We start from the raw sequence: 6,000 nt of genomic DNA, 5'->3' as shown, positions 1-6,000 counted from the left end.
GTGTAGACATTAGCTGTGCATGGCTCAGAGCTCACTAGAAAACATCCTTGATTAGCTGGGAAGTATTCACTGGCATGCACCTGGGGCAGGCTAAGCAGGCTAGCCTTTCCCCATCCCTGGCTGCAAACCAGGTGGCTTTCAGTGTCCTCACACAGGTGCAGGGGGCCATGCACAGCTTGGGACACCATCCAAGTACACCAGGAGGGTGCCAGGAGGGATAAACCCAGTGAATGGCACCGTGGGATGTGTCTAGGGCTCTGGTGTGATGTCAGCTCTGAACTGACACTGCCTTACATGTACCAGCGTGGGAACCTTGAAAAAGAGTAGCAGGGAAACCACCAGGATGGAGAGTTTGGCTTCCCCCCATGCTCACTGTGTCCTGTGCAAGATTTTTCACCATAAGCCATGGGCTCATGTGGCTGTCACCTGTGCCCAGCTCCCCCTGCCTTCCTGCAGGCACTGCTGGTGCTGGTGGAAATTTGGCAGATGCCTTCTCCTTGCTGTGTGTGAGAGGGACCTATGGGGGCAAGGCTTTTGGACCCATCCCAGCACATCACAGACTCCTTGAGATGGTGTCTCCAGCAAAGACAAGTGTTACATGACCAAAGCAGGGCTCACCTGGCCTGGAGGATTCTAAGAGTGTTTTTCTGTTAGGACAGTAGTGAGGTAAAGAGAATGCTGAAGCATTTCCCATGGTCCATGCCAGGTCTCCACACTGTAATCTCAGTTTCTACACTCCAAAAGGAGCTTCAGCACTCAAGTGCAGGATATGCCAGCCATGTGTGTCTCTGTCAAGGAACTGTTGCTCTTAAGGTGCTGTCCAGAGACTCAGACCAGCAGTAGTCTCTAAAGCCCTCACAGTCTGATCTAAACAGACCAGGCATACAATGAAAGGAAGAGTTATCTGCCACTCCTGTACACAGGGAAGGAGGGGGACAGTGAGTGACACACAGAAACCATGGCAGGGCTACACTTCAAGGATGAGCCTATTGTCATTGTGGAGCAGAGCTCAGCAGTGTCATTCTCCCACAAACCAGGTGCCCCTGGGCTCAGAGCTGCAGCTGCATCTGTCTGATAAACTCTCTGGCATAGGAAAGGAGCAATCTCTTCTGCTGGGGCTGCTCCTCCACCTTGGGCCATACTGGTGACAAGGGGCATCTTCCCATAGCATGACCACAAACTCTCTTGTCCCTTCAGAAATGGTGTTTGGGATGCAGCAGCAGCTGCAAGAAATTCAGAGAAAGGTTAGGCATCTGTCAGAGCAACCTCTTACTTTGTGCCTATCTCTGAGTCCTGTCATATTCACTCCAAGCACCCCTGTCTACAGAAATCACTCTTTTTAAATAAAAGAAACCAACCAACCAACAAACAAACCGAATGAAACCCACAGAGACAAGCCACATAATACTTGAAATGTGTTGGAGTGACCCAAATGCTGACTGATCAGCATTTTTCAGTCAACAGTCAGCACAGATGTGGTCCAGTGTGCTGTTTCTGTACTGCAAGGAACTGCATGTACCCATCAGAACCATTTGTGAGCTCACATAAACCAGCCCAACCTCATGCATCATGTCCTGAGCCTTGCACCACCCCTGGATGCCCTCAGGCAAAGTTCTCTCCAGCTTTTTTATCTCTGCTGCCAGTTTCTGTGGGTCTCCAGGATGTGATGCCACACACCCACAGCCTGGAATGGCTCTGTGTGACAGCTAGCCTTGGACTTTGCCTGCCCAAACAAAGACAAGAAGAGACCCGCTGGTGCCTTCCTTCTTCCCAGCGGGTGGCTGCCTTTTTCTGCAGCTCGGGGCTTTTCAGGGAGTCAGGGACATTGGGTTAAGCATTGCTAGAGCAGGGCAGGGAGCCAGGAGAGCTCTTGTTCCTGTGGCAGAGGAGGTCAAGGGAGCAGCACGCTCCATCCCGGACAGCACTCACAGCTCCTCTGAATGCAGCCACTTCCTCAGGATGTGAGAAATGCTGGGTAGGTAAAGATCTCTTGGAGATGAAGGTCAGGGAAGAACCTCTGCTGGGACCCCTCATCCTAGCTCCCTGTAGGGTGAGGGGTGCCTCAGCAAGCAGGGTGCTTGGAAAGAGCAGCTGCCCCAGTACCCTGTGGGGCTTGTCAGAGGACACCAGCAAGGAAGGTGAGCACAGGTTAATGAGCCTCTTTGATGTTTCAGAAGAGTGGCAGTATATACCTCTTATAAGAACAAAAGGATGTGAAAGGCATCAGGTGGAATTTCACAGTGCAAAGGGTGAAGAGACAGCCCAAAAGCAGCAGTGCTGAGTCAGGACAGAGGCTCTCTCACTGTCTCTCTCTTCAGCTGAGACCACTACAAGGTACATTAGAGAAATCCTCTGGAGAGGAATCCAGAGTCATCCTTCACTGCCAGCACCCAGGAGTCACCAGTGCAGGAGCTTTCCCAGCTGGAGCTTGCGTGGGAGCCACATGCACCTACATGTGGTGGGTTAGTCCAGCCCCTGGCTGTGCCCCACCAGCACCCTGTGCTGAGAGGCCAATGGGTTATCAACAGAGCATGTGAAAAGAGCACTGCTGTTGTTTTTAAACTTTGACCTGAGCATTTCAGGGATGCAAATGGAACAGGAGCCTTTGCTCCTGACATGAGTATTGCCATGGGTTGATGCTGGCAATGTTGCAGTGGGCTGTGTGGAGGACATTTCTAACCAAATTTGACTGAGGGTCCTGGGTCAGCCTCCCTGAAGAAGATGGAGCCTTTAAAAGGCTTTTAAGAATTCCAGGCGATCAGTGCACTTCTAATGCTGCAGGAGTAGCTTTATGAAAAGTGAGGGGAGCTCAGGGGTTCAGTAGCTTTCAATGCTGCCCAGTTTTTGATAGTTCTTTCCAACAGTTTAGGAGTCTGGCTAACACAATGGCTGTGCTTGGATGGGACACATTTTCTTTTCCCATCCTTCTGACTGTTATCTTGATGACTGTCCCCTCTGATTCCAGTAAGAAAGGATGTACAAGCAAGTCCTTCCTTAGCAGGGCATGGAGCCAGTCTGCCTTATCAGGCACAGAAGAGCCAGCCAGGGACTTCCCATTTCTTGCTGTTGTGTCCCTTTAGGAATACCAGCCTAGTACATCTTACATGCTTCAGAGACTTTCCTAACTCCCCCTGTGCACGCTCGGCAGTTCTGTCCCAGAAGACTTTAGCTTGACTTTCTTTGATGGCTTTTTCCTGTTCTTGATAAACCTCTGCCTGGAAATCCTTGCACAGGGGTATCCCACAGGAAAACTGGGAAAGATGATGCTGCTTTGGAGCAGTACAGCCCTTTTGCTCCACAGGGAAGCCCTCAAAATTCCAGCCACTGTGGCCTTCTCCAGGTCCCTTTGCAAGAAGCAGATAAAAAGTCTCACTTTGGAATTTTGGTGTTTTGATGTGCTGATGTCCCATGCAAGCATAGCATGGAGCTGCAGACTCCCTTCACAATAGAGCTGTGTCAAGACTTGGTCTCCTGGCTGTCAAAGAAAGCCCACTGTAGCAGTCCTGTATGAAAACCCTGCAGAACTACCCACCCTCCACATCCACACACACTGTTCTGAATAGGAGAGCAGAAAGAGAAGGAGAAATGCTGAGCAGATTGAGGCTGTCCAGACTGGAAAGTACTGACCCAGGAGGCCTTTGTGTAAGTACACCCAGACACGGTCAATGAGGGGCAAGATCTGGACCACAGTACACTGAAAGGATTCTGGAAGGAGAGAGGGCAATGACCCTCCTGAAGACCAGCCAGAGTCCTTGTGAAAAAGCACCTCAGTGTCACATTCACAGGGGTGAATGTCCTATTAAAAGAAATTGTTCTCTCCCCACCTTTGCCTGCATGCAGCACAAGAAAGCCTGCAGCCTCAAAAGTAGTGGTGCAAGTGAGGCAGGGCCCTCTGGAAAGCTGGAAGGTTCTGCTCATCGTGGACTTGTCCCAGCTGCCAGCACAGCCCGTGATGAATGGCCCCAGCATGTTCCAGCACACCACAGCCCCCCAGCATTTACTTTAGACAGCTGCAGCATAAGGAAGACAAATGAGATCCAGAGAAACCCAACCTTCTGTTGGCCCCTTCCGTCTCTATTTACATGTCTGTTTTCTCCTCCAAGGCCATGCATCTCCTTTGTTTAGGAGAGTGTCTGGCTTCTGATCTTGTTCCAGATGTTTTTTTGCTTGAGTCCTTCCTTATTCTGCTACAGCACTGAGCACAGACACTTGAGGCCTGCTTTGATTAGAACTCCCTTGACTCCAATGCTTCAGACCTTGCACCAACCCAAAACCAAGGCCTTTGCCTGGCACTGCCCTGGGGACCAGGAGTGCACATCTCCTGCCAGCCAAACTCACAGCTGCCTCCCACTCCAAATCCTGGAAACATCACAAGGGTGAGGATACCATCAAGTGGAATGGTCCCCACCTCTCTGAGCTCTCCAGAGATATAAAGGACCCTGAAAGGGCTTCCCCCTGAGCCGTGCCCTGCTCCAAGCCCAGGCTGATGCTGGCCATACACCCATCCCCTCCACCAGAGCGTGCAGCAGCATGAGAGCTCTGCAGGGAACCCAGCCCTGCGAGGACAGGTGGTCTGGGAAGTGTTTGGCAAGATGGAACAGTATGTTCTGCCAGCTAGCTCTCCAGCTTCAAACCAGCCTTTATTTATCCCTGAGCAAGGCTGCACAGCTGCTTTCAAAAGGCGTTTGATGCTAAACTCCTTGGCTTCACGTTCGCCCTCAAGAGCTCTTTTCTGTTATCTCTTTGGGTTGCTTTCCTTTTTTCCTCAAGCCCAAACTCAAATTATGCTGGTGAAACAGAGCCAAGCCTGCCAAGGCCCTCATCAGAAGTACCCTAGCATGTGGCCCAGATGGTGGTAAGAAGAATGCTGGTTTTCACTGCTGATGGTTCCCACTCTACTATTAGCACCACACAGCCTGCTCCATTTCAAAGGTGCTTCTAATGGAAGAAACACAAGATCTGTTTCTTTCAGTCTGGTGTGCCAATCTCTCCCCATGCTCCCAAGGCACCTTCATCACTTGGCAGTAGGTGAGATCCTGGATTTGCACCCAGGAGCAAGAGTTTCCTGTGACCACAGGCAGCCTCACACCAAACACCCAACAAGTAAATGGGGGCTTCAGAGTCCAACTCCATGCTTCTTCTCCACCTTTCAGAGAGATTCCCAAGATCATGGCAGTGAAGGAATTCATGTAGCCCTCAGAAGTACAGCATAAGGTTGAGAAAGTCTACCTCACCCACTAGGAACCTGGTAGGACAATATAACAGGGGGGAAAAAAGATTAGTGCGGACTGCACAGGGTCATCTAACCCATCCTGTGCTGAGCCAGAGCCAGCACTACTTCCAGTTTTCTGATGAGCTCTTGTTTCACTGTAAAAGTTTACAGCACTGGACATGCAGCATTTCTTCATCTGTGTCTTCCTGCTAAATGAAATTTCCCCCAAAGTCTGACCCCTGTGGTTTCTTGACTTATCAGAATTAAGCTCAGTACTTCTTTTCACTTTCTCTTCGCTATATCCTTCAGTGCACTTGGAGACCATGTAATCCATTCCTGTAAGCAAGATTAAATCAAGTTTCTTCATCCTGTTGTTTGAAGCTGCATCATTCACACCTCCGATCAAACTCACCATGGTTCTCAACAACCCTCCCAAGTGGGTGCACTGAGTCCAGCTGTCCCACCTGGGACCACCTGTCCCAATAAGACTGATTTTTATAATTCATGCAATACCTGACCCCTCATGAATGACATCCAAAATCCTCACTAAAGAAATCTCAGAAATAAGCAAGCAGCCACCCCTGCTGAAAGGGAAAGGGACAGCGCCTGGATGCAGTGACAGCAAGCTGCAGGACATGTATCCCATTTTTCTCATCCCAACACAACCTCCACTTCTCCTATTAGCACTGCACCAGCTGCCAAGTTGGGCTGGAGACCTGAGCACCTCTTGGTGTGAGGCTGACTCACAAATGGCTCTTTGTGGTGATTTTTTGCTTCGGTCTGCAGTA

This window comes from Erithacus rubecula (assembly GCF_903797595.1).
Source record: "Erithacus rubecula genome assembly, chromosome: Z".
Lineage (NCBI taxonomy): Eukaryota > Metazoa > Chordata > Aves > Passeriformes > Muscicapidae > Erithacus > Erithacus rubecula.
This window is presented reverse-complemented; position numbering follows the sequence as displayed.